Below are 17874 nucleotides of genomic sequence, written 5' to 3'. Positions count from 1 at the left end.
ATACACACACACACACACACACGCACACGCGCGCGGAATGGCATTTACTACACGAAAATGTGTATGTGAGGAAGTTGAAAGTCTACTACTGTGGGTCCCACCCCAAACCCCTAGCCAGCTTGGGGTGGAAACTTAGAAATAGACTTTCAACTTCATGCACATATTTTGCTTAAGATAATTACACCTGTCCAAACCCTTCAATGTGTAAAGTAAAAATACATTTTAATATACTTAATTATAGCTCTTACATTACAATGTGATTATTTATAGCCACCATCCGAACGTGGCCGATGCCAGCACCGCCCCGACTGGCTTCTGTGCAGGTGGCACATAAAAAGCACCAACCGACCGTGGCCGATGCCAGACCCCTCTGGCACCTGTGCAGGTGGCACGTAAAAAGCACCCACCACACTCGCGGAGTGGTTGGCGTTAGGAAGGGCATCCAGCTGTAGCAACACTGCCAGACCAGACTGGAGCCTGGGGCAGCCCCTGGCTCCCCAGACCCCGGTCGAAACCGTCCAACCCGTGCTAGCGCGGAAAACGGACGTTAAACGACGACGATGATGATGATGATGAGAAGCTACAGCAGTGACTCAGAGGCGTAGAGTTTTTGTGTTGAGGCATTTATTAAACTTCCCCATTGATAATTTTTATAAATTCTTTGCTACTAAACTTCCGGCCCTTGAGCCACTGACGTAGGTTCTTGATTGTAAATAAAGGAAATATTAGTTGCAATTCAATGAGACACACCTGAGTTCCTCTAATTCTTTCTTTTGTATAAACACACACACAAGCACACATATATATATATATATATGTAGAGGTGGGTGGATATGTGTGGGTGCACGGCAAGTGCATACACACACACACACCACACACACACGCACACGCGCGCGGAATGGCATTTACTACACGAAAATGTGTATGTGAGGAAGTTGAAAGTCTACTACTGTGGGTCCCACCCCAAACCCCTAGCCAGCTTGGGGTGGAAACTTAGAAATAGACTTTCAACTTCATGCACATATTTTGCTTAAGATAATTACACCTGTCCAAACCCTTCAATGTGTAAAGTAAAAATACATTTTAATATACTTAATTATAGCTCTTACATTACAATGTGATTATTTATAGCCACCATCCGAACGTGGCCGATGCCAGCACCGCCCCGACTGGCTTCTGTGCAGGTGGCACATAAAAAGCACCAACCGACCGTGGCCGATGCCAGACCCCTCTGGCACCTGTGCAGGTGGCACGTAAAAAGCACCAACTGACCGTGGCCGATGCCAGACCCCTCTGGCACCTGTGCAGGTGGCACGTAAAAAGCACCCACCACACTCGCGGAGTGGTTGGCGTTAGGAAGGGCATCCAGCTGTAGCAACACTGCCAGACCAGACTGGAGCCTGGGGCAGCCCCTGGCTCCCCAGACCCCGGTCGAAACCGTCCAACCCGTGCTAGCGCGGAAAACGGACGTTAAACGACGACGATGATGATGATGATGAGAAGCTACAGCAGTGACTCAGAGGCGTAGAGTTTTTGTGTTGAGGCATTTATTAAACTTCCCCATTGATAATTTTTATAAATTCTTTGCTACTAAACTTCCGGCCCTTGAGCCACTGACGTAGGTTCTTGATTGTAAATAAAGGAAATATTAGTTGCAATTCAATGAGACACACCTGAGTTCCTCTAATTCTTTCTTTTGTATAAACACACACACAAGCACACATATATATATATATATATGTAGAGGTGGGTGGATATGTGTGGGTGCACGGCAAGTGCATACACACACACACACACACACACAGTGTCACGGTAGAGTATCGCATGCTTAATATAGTGAATAGAAAATTTCAATTAACTGATATCATCCTAGCGTTTACATTTCCCTCTAAAGTTTGTTTAAAATCTGAAAAAAAAAAGGCAAAGCAGAAAACTCCAATAACATTAGACAATCTGAATCCCCACTTTCCTCTCCTACCAGGAAAACAAAGACAATGTGCAGCTTATCTTTAAAGACAATTGATGAAAGTAACGGACATGTTTCAGTCTAGTTAGGTCTCATCAGCAGTATATTCACAGTTGGTTAGACTTAGAAGATCAATTATACATACACACGCTCTCACATATCATTAAACATCTATTTTCCATAGTGTTATGAGTTTGACAGGAGCTGGCAAGCTAGGGGCCTGCACTAAGCTCTAGGGTCTCCTTTGGCATGGTTTCTACAGCCAGATGCCCTTCCTAATACCAACCACTTTACAGAGTGTACTGGGTCCTTTTATGTGGCGCCAGCAGCAGTGAGGTTGCCAAATAACTTCCAAGACATGACCCTTCCACCGAGGGAGGAGAAATATTGAGTGAAAGTGGTTTGTGCCAGATGATGAGGAGTTAGAGTATGATAGAGGGATAGAAATGCAGGCCTTGCTGTAGAGGAGATACACGGCTACCCAAATTAGAAAAGGAGAGCGCAGGGAGAGAGAGAGAGAGAGAGAGAGTAGTGAGGCTGAGCATGTATATTAACAGTAGGTTTAAGGCAAATGCGGTGAGCTGGCAGAAACGTTAGCACGCTGGGCAAAATGTTTAGTGGTATTTCGTCTGCCGTTATGTTCTGAGTTCAAATTCCGCCAAGGTCAACTTCACCTTTCACCCTTTCGAGGTCGATAAATTAAGTACCTATTTCTTTACTACCCACAAGGGGCTAAACACAGAGGGGACAAACAAGGACAGACATAGGTATTAAGTCGATTACATCGACTCCAGTGCGTAACTGGTACTTAATTTATCGACCCCGAAAGGATGAAAGGCAAAGTCGACTTCGGCGGAATTTGAACTCACAACGTAACGCAGACGAAATACCGCTAAGCATTTCGCCCGGCGTGCTAACGTTTCTGCCAGCTCGCTGATAAATTAAGTACCAGTTATGCACTGGGGTCAATGTAATCGACTTAATCCCTTTGTCTGTCCTTGTTTGGCCCCTTGTGGGCAATAAAGAAATAAGTAAGTTTAAGGGAAAAATACTAGTTGGGGGTGTGCGAGTATTTTGCACAATTATACCAGCATGAATGCAGTTTCAATGACTAGAAGCCGTGAAAGTGATACATATATACACATACACACACGTGTGTGTGTATATGTGTGTGTATGTGTGTGAGAGAGTGAGTGTCAAATGTAGTGGTGTTATAATAAGGGTTGGTGATAGGTTTGTTCACTCAGATTCTGCTGTCAAGTTTAATAGAAACCATATACCATGTACCTCTCTTTCCTAGTCAACAAAGATCTGGATGTGTTTTACTAGTAAATAATCTTGGTCCATTATGGTTAATATTACTGGAATGTTAATGACTAGGCTTGTGTGGGGGCTGCACTTCCACTGTTACACATGTGCATGCATGTATGTACACACACAGACACAAACACACACACACACACATATTAGTAATGTGTTTTTCCTGGCATATGAGCTTAGAGACGGACATACACATACACACATGACATATAAACTGAGAACTTTAAGATAAATTGATGTAAGCATATATATATAGAGAGAGAGAGAGACACTGGAGAGAGAGAGAGAGACTGGAGAGAGAGAGGAGAAATTAGAGGAGGAGAAAAATAGAGGTAGGGAGGGAGGGAGAGAAAGAAAGGGAGATAAGAATGAGAGGGATAGAAGAGAGGTTAGAAAAGGGAGGAAGGTGGGAGAAGAGGGATAGGAAGAGAGAGAGGTGGAAAGAGAGAAGTGGGGATACTAAAGGAGGGGGAAAAAGAGGGGTAGAAAGGGAGAGAAGGGATAAGAGCGAGATGTTAAAAAGAGAGGATAGAAAGAAGGGTAGGGAGAAAGAGAGTGGAAGAAGTAGGAAGAGGGAGAAGGGAAAAGGGAGTAATAAGGGAAAGAGGATAGGAGGGAGAGAGAGAGGAGAAGAGAGTAATAGAGAGAAAGAGGGGTAGGTTGGGAGAGAGAAGGGAAGAAGAGGGTGTAATAAAAGAAGAATGCTAGAAAGGAGGGGGGACGAGAAGAGGAAAGAAGTGTAAGAAGGGAAGAGAAAGAGAGAGAGTAGAGAATAAGAGGGGGTAGGAAAGGGGTGGGGTAGGGGACAATTCAGAGTCAACAGTGAAACAATTTGTAGAAGTGAAGTGAAGTTGATTCTAAGTGAATGAGTCATGGAACTGGTTTAATCTGGTTTCATTTTACTCTCTTCACAGCTGAGAAAAACAAAAAACAAAAAAAAAAAAAAACGAGAAAAAAAACGAAAAAAAAGAAAGACAAAAAAACAACCCCAAAAACAAAAAGTTACAAGAAACTGACAAAAAAAATATAGTTTGTGGCCACAAGATTGAGAGGGTAGAATATATTCAGTGGAGCACCAGACTAGTTCATTCTTGCTATTTGCTTACATCCCTTTATGTTTCTGGGTTCAAATTCCTTCAAAGGAGGGAGGGAGGAGGAAGATTGAGGGTTTTACCCGTTAGGTATAGGGAATCAATAAAATCGATAGCTCCCTTATTCTGCTAAAGTCTATCTATGGAATGCCCCACAACAATGGAACAAAATCGAAGACAATCTATTATTCTGGGTTTTCTTTTCTGATATCCTTTTGTCTTGCTTCATTCACTGGAGTACGACCATGCTGGGGTACCGCATTGATGGGTTTAGTCGAATAAATTGATCACAGTATCTTTTATTTGTTTCAACACTTATGCCCATTTTTTTTTTTTTAGTTTGGTACTTTCTGCATTTAGTATTCATCATCATCATCATCGTTTAACGTCCGTTTTCCATGCTGGCATGGGTTGGATGGTTCTACTGGGGTTTGGGAAACCAGGAGGCTGCGCCAGGCCCAGTCTGATCTGGCAGTGTTTCTACGGCTGGATGCCCTTCCTAACGCCAACCACTCCGTGAGTGTAGTGGGTGCTTTTTACGTGCCACCTGCACAGGTGCCAGGAGAGGCTGGCAAACAGCCACAATCGGATGGTGCTTTTTATGTGCCACCGGCACGGAGGCAAGACGAGGCTGGCAAATGGCCACAATCGGATGGTGCTTTTTACGTGCCACCAGCACGGGGGCCAGACGAGGCTGGCAATGGCCTGCAGCTCAAGAGTGAATCGCAGAAGGTCCTCCACTTGCTTATGAAAAACCACTTCCAGGCTGGATTCCAAAAGTACCAGGAATACTGGAACTGGTGTATTGCTGTGCAAGGGGACTATTTCAAAGGAGACGAGGTTAAAACTTAGGTGAATAAGTTATTGTGATGTATATTTGCCATTTAAATATGGCTAACCCCTAAGGGTGGATGCTACTGTAGTTTGTAGCCCCAGGAGGACAACTCCTCCTGCTGGCTTAGACACACTCCTGGGGCAACAAACTACAGTAGCATCCACCCTTAGGGGTTAGCCATATTTAAATGGCAAATATACGTCCCGATGTGTTGCAGCTACTGTTTATAAGTCGCTCTAAAATAAGTTATTGTTTTTATTAAACATAGTCTGGGAGCTTTTTGATACCTCCCCCCCACCATTACTTTATGTCGATTTACTGTATGTGTGCATAAATGTATATATTTCTTTACTACCCACAAGGGGCCAAACACAGAGGGGACAAACAAGGACAGACAAACGGATTAAGTCGATTACATCGACCCCAGTGCGATACTGGTACTTTATTTATCGACTTTGCCTTTCATCCTTTCGGGGTCGATAAATTAAGTACCAGGTACGCACCGGGGTCAATGTAATCGACTTAATCCGTTTGTCTGCCCTTGTTTGTTCCCTCTGTGTTTAGCCCCTTGTGGGTAGTAAAGAAATTGGTACTTTGTTTATCGACCCCGACAGGATGAAAGGCAAAGTCGAACCTCGACGGAATTTGAACTCAGAACGTAACGACAGACGAAATATAGGCGGCGAGCTGGCAGAACCGTTAGCACACCAGGCGAAATGCATAGCCGTATTTCGTCTGCCGTTACGTTCTGAGTTCAAATTCCACCGAGGTCGACTTTGCCTTTCATCCTTTCGGGGTCGATTAAATAAGTACCAGTTACGCACTGGGGTCGATGTAATCGACTTAATCCATTTGTCTGTCCTTGTTTGTCCTCTCTGTGTTTAGCCCCTTGTGGGTAGTAAAGCATTTCGCCCGGCGTGCTAACGTTTCTGCCAGCTCGTCGCCTTTTGTATAGATACGAACACAGGTATAGAAATTTAAAAGACAGAAAAGAAGAAAAAGATAAAAAGCGTGGAAACGCGATATCGCTTCACACACACACACACACACACACACACACACACACACGCACATTTACAAATAAACATCAAATTAAAAATAAAGCGTGTGAAATAAGAGAGGCCTTTTTAGAGGCTTTTATTATTAGTGCCTATTAATTACTTATCAAACCTGATTAATTATTATTATTATTATTATTATTATTATTATTATTACTGAAATCATGGTTAGTACAAAAGTCAAGTAGATAACTGGTGAGACTTGTTATATATTTACAACAAGTTATGGGGCAGCGGGGGTGGAATGGACTTGGTGGGGGAGAGAGAGGGAGAAGGACGTGGGAGGTGGGTACAGCCGTTGTTTTGTCTTGCCACTTGACCTTAGATGAAATATAACAGATGCATTCCCCCTCTTCCCCCCCACCTCACTCTAGCTTCCATGGAGAAACTTGACCTTACTCCAAAGTAGCAACCGAATCCCCTGCAAAATGAATTTAGAATTTCCACATTATTACTGCGTTTATTTTTATTTCATTTTTTTATTCGCATATTTACTTAGTTACCAAAATAATGTGGCAAACTAGCAGCGGGTTTCTTAGTATGTCAGACAAAAAGCTTCGTGGCACGTATCACTTCTAGCTCTTTACAGTCCATGTTCAAATTGCACAAGTACGTGCAGGAGTGGCTGTGTGGTAAGTAGCTTGCTTACCAAGCACATCGTTCCGGGTTCAGTCCTACTGCGTGGCACCTTGGGCAAGTGTCTTCTACTATAGCCTTGGGCCGACCAAAGCCTTGTGAGTGGATTTGGTAGACGGAAACTGAAAGAAGCCCGTCGTATATATATGTATGTATATGTGTGTGTGTTTGTGTGTCTGTGTTTGTCCCCCTAGCATTGCTTGACAACCGATGCTGGTGTGTTTATGTCCCCGTTACTTAGCGGTTCGGCAAAAGAGACCGATAGAATAAGTAATGGGCTTACAAAAGGAATAAGTCCCGGGGTCGAGTTGCTTGACTAAAGGCGGTGCTCCAGCATGGCCGCAGTCAAATGACTGAAACAAGTAAAAGAGTAAAAGAGAGAGAGAGAGAGAGAGAGAGTAAGTGTCAACTTTGCCTCTCATCCTTTTAAGAGTCAATAAAATAAAGTCCCAGTCAAGTCCTGGTGGTAGTGGTGGGGGTGATGTAATTGACTTATCTGCCCCTCCCCTCCAAAAAACAAATTGTTGGTTTTGTGTCTACATTAGAAATAATAATTATCATTATGAAAGTAGTGAGCTGGTAGAATGCAAACACAGACAAAATGCGGCTAAGAATTTTGTCCATGTTTACATTCTGAGTTCAAATTCCACAGAGGCTGTCTTTGCATTCCATTCTTTCAGAATAGATAAAATAAATACCAGTTAAACACTGGGGGTCAACATAACTGACTAGCCCACTCTCCCAAAATTTCAGGCTCTGTGCCCACAGTAGAAAGTATTATTATTATTATTATTATTATTATTATTATTGAGTGAGAGAGCAGTGCATGCCATGAAATTGACACTGGGGTAAAATATACGAAGCCCAGTATACCCATCATGACTACCCGTCTGATAAGGGTACTCCAGGCACATGCAACATAACCATATGTGCGTGACATGGTGATCTCATATCAAGATAAACAGCGCATGACCTTGCAGGTGGGGCCCAGTTAGAATTTTTTTTAGGTTGAGTAGCCCATCCCACTCAAAAGGTCCCTGAATAAGGGTTGTTTAAGGATGTTGAACAAAACACCCATGTTTTCAAAGATGAATTATCCAAACCTCAAATAATTCCTCTCAACACATGGCTATCATGCTCCCCCACTACTTCTGCTCGTGATCAGAGATGCACATAGTGTCAGCCACTAAGGGACATGCTCAACTGGTTAAGGTCAAACAATTGACAAGCAAATCTGTGGTATTGAGCAGAATATTTGCTGTAGCCCAACTTTTATACCAAGACAAAACATGATAATACTTCCAATCAGTTAAGATGAGAAGCCATGGGAGCCACTGCCTGGTACTGCATCAGGGTATTTATAATGTATGTGCATGCGGGTATATAGAGTGTATAATTTAGGGTGGAGTGAAAATGAAAAATTGTGCAAATTGAAAATGCCCGAGGCCTAAAATCTTGCTATATATTATTACTAGAAAAATGATAAATTTTCGTTTTGATCAGTCAAGGGCATTTACTCCATGAAACCCTGCAAACTCTGCTATTGTAAAAAATTTACAAAAATCCCCCATTTTTGGAGTTTAGGGGGCTCAAGGGAGTAAATGCCCTTCATTGATCCCAGCAAAAATTTAGCATTTTTCAAGTAATCAAAAATAGCAACATTTAATTAACCCTCAGGCATTTTCAATTTCTACAATATTTTAATTTTCACTCCACCCTACCCCACACCTCTACATGTAGAAGGGAACATTTCTCAACTACCTTTAAATACCCTAACCCTGTTCCTACATTTAAATGTATCCTCAGACTTCAGTTGAAGCCAAAACATTTATTTTTATTAAGGGATTTCAATGATGTTCATTCTTAGAAAAGCTTACCCCAAGTTTGAAAGCTTACCCAACAGTTCTTTAAATGGTTACTATTCTGCCATGCATCCACCCCAAACCTTGTTCATGTCACACACATCCATCCCTGCTTCACTCCCTGCTATGCACATCCACCCCCAGCTACAGTCCTGCCATGCACTTCCACCCCCCAGTCTTGCTCCAGCTATGCACATCTACCCAACTTTGTTCCCTCTATGCACATCCACCCACCTTCGCTCCCTCTACATGCCACCACCCAGCTTTGCTCTCTCTATATGCATCCACCCAACTTCACTCAAGCAATGAATAACCACTCCTGCTATGCACATCCACCCTGCTTCATTCCCACAACATGCAAACACTCCAGCTTGGCTCTTGCTATGTGCAACCACCCCAACTTTGCTTATCTGACACATGCATCCACCCTGATTTATTCTCCTCCCACTCATCTACCCAACTTTACCCCCATCCACCCAGCTTTATTACACAAAATACTTACAAAGAACTTCACAAACTACACTATAAAACCAAAAACTAGTTTTCTAAATTTATTTATTTTTTATGTTAAGTAAAATGTGGGAAAATTCACACAACACAGACACACACACAAACATACATACATGCACATGTAAACATACACACACACACACACATTCACATACATACATGTACACACACCTATACATGCACACACGCATGCACACACACACACACACACACACAAACATACATACATGCATATGTAAACATACACACACACATTCACTTACATACATGTACACACACATACATACACACGCACACACACACACACACACACACAAACATACATACATGCATATGTAAACATACACACACACATTCACTTACATACATGTACACACACATGCATGTACACACACATACACACCTATACATGCACACACACACACACACAGGTACATACACAGGTACATACAAACAGCTGTAGTTGATTTTAATGACTTAATGCTTCCATCAACAAGTGAATTGGTATTTATCAGATTAACTTGGCACAAGTTGTTGGCAAAGTCACTTAGTCCTGGCAATAATTCACTTGTTTGGTACAGGTACACAGCATGTCTAAGAATATTTCTTGTGGCCCCAGAAGGGGAGTAAATACTCCTTAGCAGTAGGAGGTATTGATTAGTTTGCTACAGGTACACAGCGTGTCTAGAAATATTTCCTGTAACCCCAGAAGGGGAGTAAATGGTTGTTAGCTGAGGTTATCATTAGAGCCCACTTGTTTCTATGGTCAGATATGTCTTCATAGAAAACAGGAAATGAAGTAATCTGTTTACAAATATTATGAGATGCCAAAACAAGGAGACGCTACCCTACTAACACACCATCATCATCGTTTAATGTCTGTTTCCTATCCTGGCAAGAGTTGGATGGTTGACCAGAGCTAGTAAGTAGGAGAGCTGCACCACATTCCAGTCTGATTTGGCTTGGTTTCTATGGCTGGATGCCCTCCCTAATGCCAACCACTTCACAAAGTGTGCTGGGTGCATTTTATGTGCCACTGGCACAGAGAGCTTGCAGGTCAATCCTCTTTAGCAGGGAGAGTGGCATTAACACTTCTACTGTGGATGATGGGTCTCCTTGAGTACAAAGTACCAGATACCTTGGTCCTTTGTCATTTGGTGTATGTATGTATATATGTATGTGTATATACACACGTGGATGCGCAATGGCCCAGTGGTTAGGGTAGCGGACTCGTGGTCGTAGGATCGCGGTTTCGATTCCCAGACCAGGCGTTGTGAGTGTTTATTGAGTGAAAACACCTAAAAGCTCCACGAGGCTCCGGCAGGGGATGGTGGTGATCCCTGCTGTACTCTTTCACCACTCTTTCTCCCACTCTTTTTTCTGTTGGCGTCACTCGAAGGCTAAAACAATGCGAACGCATTGTGACCAGCGATGTGCAACTACATCTGATGGACTGGTCGGTCACATGATCACGTGATATACACACACACGCTCAATGAATTTTGATCAGTTCAGGGTTATATAGAAGACACTTGGCCAAGGTGCCATGCATTCAGGATGAACCCGAAATCACATGGTTGGGAAGCAAACTTCTTAACCACACAATCAAGCTTGCACAGTATTTTGTAAAAAATTCCTGAACTTAAATTTAAATGGTTAGCAGAATTGTGATGATTTCTAGCAATGGTGCTTCAGCTATCTTTCTGTTTCCAGGTACAGAGAAAAGAGGCGTATAATGAAATTGTCCAATTATATTCTTTGGGATTTCGAAGAAAATACTACCTGTTGCTGATTTCATCATCACAAAGAAAGTCCTTGAGAAGTACAGATCATCCAAGAACATGAACAAAAGATACAATTTATGTACAATGGAGAAGAGCTATATACTTAAAAATCTTCACGATTCCACAAACAAATGAAATGCAAGGCCTAAAATTTTTATTCCAATTCAGTAACAAATCAGAGTGCACAGGAATTAGGAAGTTTCTAATAAAATATTTATACATTATTTTATAAACAATTCCATATTTCTCAGATGAGGGATTCTTATATTATGGATTCATCAGGGTGGTGTCCTCATGTTAGTTGCTACTTCCGCTAGGTTTCAGGTGTCTTGTGATTCACCTTAATGCATTGCCTAGGATTGAACACAGAACTGCTAGGTGACTGCATGGCATTAAGCAGTGCCTTTATAGTGGATAAAGGCAGTAAAATGCACTGCAGTCACCTAGAGGTTCTAAGTTCAATTCCAGGCAAGGTATTAAAGTGAATCACAAGACACCTGAAGAAGGTTGGAGTGTACACAGGCAAAGCGTAATGAAAGCGACAATCAAGATGTGACCACCACACCGACTAAGAGATAACATCGTTATTTGATGTTTTTTTTTGTTTTTGTTTTTTTTATGTTGGTACAGGTTTAACAAACTTGAGTACAGCTCTTCGGATGGTGATGATCTGGCATGCCTGAGTGGACTTCAGCCTGTTTTGGGGACAAAATGTTTTGGCAGTGGAGGCAAACATATAAATGTATGTGCAGAAATATACAGAGAGAGAGAGAAAGAGAGAGAGAGAAAGTGAGAGAGAGAAAGTGAGAGAGAGAAAGTGTGAGAGAGAGAGAGAGAGAGAGAGAGAGAGAGTGAGAGAGCACTACGTTACAATTGATTAATTGAACATGGTTGACAAACACTTTCCCTCTCCTTATATACAAAAAACAGAGAGAGACAGAGAGAAAGATGAAAACATCTGATGCAAAATAAATGACACCAGATAGGTGACGCCAAAACAGTTCTTATTCCAATCACAATCTATCATCCGAGACACACAGACAGAATAACCAGCCAGCCGTGTTGTTATGTATGTTCCTTTGATGGGGTTTTCATGGTTGGATGCCCCTTGTATCAGCAACTACTTTGTAGCATGAACAGAATACACTTCATTGTGGAACCAGCCCTAGACAAGTTGTCCCTCCCTTGCAACAAGACTAACAAGTCTCCTTTAGCCTATGTCCTCCTCTTCATTACATATATTTTGTTTTACAAGCTGGAATTATTATGCTTCATGTTTCCTCCACTAGGCAAACTCGATAGCCAAGTCATGACTGGGAAAGGCTGACTTCAAAAATATAAATATAAACTCTACTTGATGTTTTGAGCACACTTGTAAATTAAAATGCATTCCTCTATGTATGTGTGTGTGTGTGCGTGTATGCATACACCCACACCCACATGCAACAGCATGCTACAACAGCAACCCTATAAGTATGCTGAGTATTAAGGGCACCACAACCATACATTTGTGTATGTGTGTGTATATACATATTTATTTATGCGCCCTTTTCAAGCCTAGCCAGGCTGATGGGCCCAGTTTCTCGGTTTCTGTGGTGCATATGTTCCCCCCAGCTGGACGGGACACCAGTCCATCGCAGCATTACTCAAGAAACAGGATGAAAGAGTGAGAGAAAGTTGGGGTGAAAGAGTACAACAGGGGTCGCCACCACCCCCTGTCGGAGCCTCGTGAGGCATTAGGTGTTTTCACTCAATAAACACACACAACGCCCAGTCTGGGAATCGAAACTGCAATTCTCCAACCGCGAGTCTGCTGCCCTAACCACTGGGCCATTGCGCCTCCACAGAAAAATGCACCCTTTTTTAAAGCCTAGCCAGGATCATGGGCCTGGTTTCCTGGTTTCTATGGCGTATGTGTTCCCCAGCTGGACTGGACTCTAGTCCATTGCAGTGTTACTCATTTTTGCCAGCTGAGTGGACTGGAGCAATGTGAAATGAAGTGTTTTGCTCAAGAACACAACACGTCACCTGGTCCAGGAACTGAAACCATAATCTTACGATCATGATGCTGACACCCTAACCACTAAGCCACGTGCCTCCATGTATATACATATATACAACGATTATATTAAGTAACAAGTGCTGCTTCTATTTCATATTTGAATACACACACACACACATTGCTTGGGCATTGTGATGTTAATAACCTGGTGTTAGAACTCAATGTACATAAGCTTCTGAACAAAGCATCAGCTGAGCACAGAATGGTAATAGAAAATTGGAACGACAAAGGAATAAACAATGTCATTAGCTTACAGCTGTTTCTGCTGTTAGATGATACTCAAGCACTTAAGTATGAGTGCATTAGAGCAGCTTAGAGCAGAAAAAGTTCTAAGCTAAAGAAGTTCATAACATAATTGCTCATTCCTTTGTCATCCCTATTTTTATATATATATAATATAAATTGGACAAGGGCGATTGTTGTATTCTTTCTTGTCTTGAGGTTCACAGCCAAATGGCTGGGTGGATTCACGTGAAAAAGGGCATACATGTGCAGACAGGTGCATAGATTGGAATGCAGTTTGTATTTTTTTCCAAACCCCCATACTTACTGAGAAAAATCGATTAAAACTTTTTCTAATGGAATTTCCCTCTTTCTTCTGCCATTAAAACAACCAGTTGCTTAGAGGCTGTTTTCTGACGGGGTGGGGTCAGGAAATTTTCATATAGTTGGAGGCTCCAATTGAAACAGGGGACCCGAAATGATAAGGTTGACAAACACTGTTATAGATTATGCCTAACCAAAAACAATCACAGCCACATCATCCAAACAGACCGGGTGAAACTGGGCTTAGCTGCTAGTATATATATATATATGTTAGGTAACAGTCCAATTATATAACTTTACGATCAGAGTTAGCTTATATGGAAGGGAATTTGGTGACTGCTCTCTATTGTCGGAGGTGGATCAGCACAACCAGTCAGCAGCTGCTGTGAAAAAATTGGTGAGACACACACAGGATGGGCCTCCACAGTTTTCATCTATTTCTCACCTACCAAATTATATTCACAACCTAAGGTTATAATGGAAGATACTTGCTCAAGGTGTTGTACACAACATACTAAAAACTATGGGGTTACAAAATGAATTTCTTAACCACAGGGTTAAGCATGTTCTATACTAATTTTAGCTCTAAGACTAGCTTTGGTCTTTAATGACTTTAGCACTATATCTAAGATTAACTTTGTCCTATACTGACTTTAGCTCTATATCTAAGACTAGCTTTGTCCTATACTGACTTTAGCTCTATATCTAAGACATGCAAGTCTCTAGCTAAGATCTGCTTTAGTCTATATTGATGTTAGACATCAAAAACCAGTTTAGGTCTATATCTAAGACCTACTTCAGTCTACATTGGTTTTAGGTCTTTATTTAAGACCAGTTTAGGTCTACATCTAAGTCATGCTTGTGTCTATAAGACTAGCTTCAGTCTATGTTAGCCTTAGGTCCTTACCCAAGACCAACCTCAGTCTATATTGACATTAGGTCCTTAGCTAAGACCTGCTTCAGTCTATATTGACTTTAGGTCTTTATTTAAGACCAGTTTAAGTCTATATTGACTTTAGCTGTTTATCTTAGATAAAAGTCAAGTCTATATTGACTTTTGAGAGATTTGGGTCAAGTTGTTGTTGGTTTGGCTTCACCATGGTGGACATTAAAGTTTATGGCGGGCAAGAAGGTAATTAGAGGGAGAAGACGATGACGGTGGTGGTGGTGGTGGTCAGTAACGTTGCACAGGGTTGGAAGCAGAAGAGAGGTGGCGATGGTGGTGAGGTCAGAGGAGTGTTGCAAAGTGGGAGACCAAGTGCACACACACACACACACACATACATTCAGACAAACAGACAGACGGCATTGTGTTCTTAATGTGCAGAAACTGTTTGGAGTTTGGCCAAACAGGAAGTTAGGAAACCTTTCAAGAGGAGAAGGAAAAGAGTAAAGGTGAATTATAAAACTGGCAGCAATAATAATGGCTGTGGTTAACGGGGTGCTAGGGGGTGGGGATGATGGTGGGGGGACGACGGTGGGTAGGAGGGGGTAAAGCCTATATACACAGATACAGAGTGTTACCCAGATATGGTGTAGAATATGTATATATATATATATATATATATATACACACATATGTACTCATAGATACACACACATACAGTTTTGGTGAGGCACGTTGTAGAATATATATATATATATATATATATATATTCTGTAACATGGTGAACACTGTGTGTACATACATGTGTATATGTATATAACATGCTTGGCCAACACCATATGTGTGCGTATGCAAACTCACAATGTCAGCTAAGAACGGTGTACAACACATACATGTACATACATATGGTGTACACCAGACGTAGTGTGTATATATATATGTATATATATGTGTGTGTGGGTGTGTGCATGTCTGTGTAAGTATGTATGTATATTTATATATATATACACATATAATCATCATCGTTTAACGTTCGTTTTCCATGCTAGCATGGGTTTTATATATATATATAACGATCTCAAGATTAATCGGCTGAAATTGCGAGGATGATCCGTTTCTTGACTGAAGATTAGAGGCTTCGAATGACCCGGCTGTTTTTTTGTGTCGTCTATTTGAATGTTTTGCATTCTTGTCCCATTTTGTATTTTTATATATATTTTTTATACATATACATATATATATATACATACACACACACACACATATATATATGCATGTGTATATATGTCTGTCTGTGTGTGTACATTATACACACACAGAGTGCTACCCAGATATGACAGCTGGCAGAAATGTTAGCGCGTTGGGCAAAATGCTTAGCGGTATTTCGTCTGTTGTTACGTCCTAAGTTCAAATTCCGCCAAGGTCGACTTTACCTTTCATCCTTTCGGGGTCGATAAATAAAGTACCAGTTTTGCACTGGGGTCGATGGAATCGACTTACTCCCTTTGTCTGTCCTTGTTTGTCGCCTCTATGTTTAGCCCCTTGTAGGTAATAAACAAATATATATAGGTGCAAGTGTGGCTGTGTGAGTAAGAAGCTTGCCTCCCAACCACATGGTCTTAGGTTCAGTCTCACTGTTGCAGCATCTCTGCTATGGCTGTTTGGACCGCCCAGAGCCTTCTGAATGGACTCGGTGTAGGGAAACTGAAAGATGCCTACCACATGCATGTGCATTTGTGCTGTGTCTGTCACCTCCACTACTTGACAGTTGGTACTGGTTTGTTTATGTCCCCATGACTTAGTGGTTTGGCAAAAGACACCAAGAAAATAAGTACCTGAGTTGATTTGTGCGCCCAAAAACCCCTCAAGGCAGTGTTCCAGCATGGCTGCACTCCAATGACAAATTTAAAATCCACACATATATACTGTGTCAACCAGACATGGTGTAGAAAAAAAATATATATATGTATGTATGTATATTTATAGACAGGAGTGCTTGTGTGGTAAGTAGCTTGTTTACCAACCACATGGTTCCGGGTTCAGTCCCACTGCGTAGCACCTTGGGCAAGTGTCTTCTACTGTAGCCTCGGGCCGACCAAAGCCTTGTGAGTGGATTTGGTAGATGGAAACTGAAAGAAGCCCATCGTATATATGCATATATATGCGTGTGTGTGTGTTTGTGTGTCTGTGTTTGTTCCCCTAGCATTGCTTGACAACCGATGCCGGTGTGTTTATGTCCCCGTTACTTAGCGGTTCGGCAAAAGAGACTGATAGAATAAGTACTGGGCTTACAAAAAGAATAAGTCCCGGGGTCTAGTTGCTCGATTAAAGGCGGTGCTCCAGCATGGCCGCAGTCAAATGACTGAAACAAGTAAAAGAGTATACAAATATATACATGTATGTATATAGACACACACATAGTTTACTGTTCTATTATAGGTAGGATCAAAGGAAAAAGTACTCTATTTACTATTTAAATACTGTGTATAGTAAATGACACACACATACAGAGTATTGGCTGCAAATGGTGTAGAATATATATGCACACATATAAAGAAATAATACAGGCGCCAAAGAGGTGATTTCTGTATGGTTGCTCAACCTGCTAGAAAAAGCAGCCATATATCATATCACACCTTACTGTCTTTTTTTTTTAAGAAAAAGTACACATCGTAAAATGTGCTCCAAGGTACACTTTACCTAGCAAAATGAATGAGGTAGGATGGTCATAGGTAGAATGTCTATGATCATAATTCTATTGAACCATAATAAATTTGGAACTAAATAACAATTAACCCTTTCTCATTCTGGCAAAAGGCCAGTAACTTTGATGGAGGGGGAAGTTGATTACAATCAATCCTACTGCACAACTGGTAAGGATAAGTCAACCTTGGCAACATTCGAACTCAATGTAAAGCCATAAGAAAATACATTCTGTCCAGAGTGGTCATAATTCTACCAGCTTACTACCTTAACAACAACAACAACAATAATAATACAATAATCCTTCAACTATCAAAGGTGTTGTGTTCCAAAATTTCTCACAGAAATAATTAAAATCTAAAAAAATATAAATACCTATTGGCCGTAGAAACCCAGATATACTGAGGAGTCCGCAGTGGCTGTATGGTAAGTAACTTGTTTACCAACCACATGGTTCTGGGTTCATTCCGACTGTGTGGCACCTTGGGCAAGTGTCTTCTATTATAGCCTCGGGCCGATCAAAGCCTTGTGAATGAATTTGGTAGACGGAAACCGAAAGAAGCCCGTTGTATATATATATACATATAAGGAAGCTACTTACCACACAGCCACTCC

General features: G+C 41.6%; 1 protein-coding gene across 2 annotated transcripts in view; it reads right to left on the bottom strand.

Annotated features, from left to right (window-relative positions):
- The window catches only part of LOC115224845 (zinc finger CCCH domain-containing protein 13), a 159220-nt gene that overhangs the window by 86913 nt on the left and 54433 nt on the right, over positions 1 to 17874 (bottom strand). The window lies entirely within an intron of this gene.

Source organism: Octopus sinensis, linkage group LG26 (assembly GCF_006345805.1).
Source record: "Octopus sinensis linkage group LG26, ASM634580v1, whole genome shotgun sequence".
Classification (NCBI taxonomy): domain Eukaryota; kingdom Metazoa; phylum Mollusca; class Cephalopoda; order Octopoda; family Octopodidae; genus Octopus; species Octopus sinensis.
The sequence above is the reverse complement of the archived record's forward strand: the minus strand, read 5'-3'. Positions and strand labels throughout refer to the sequence as shown.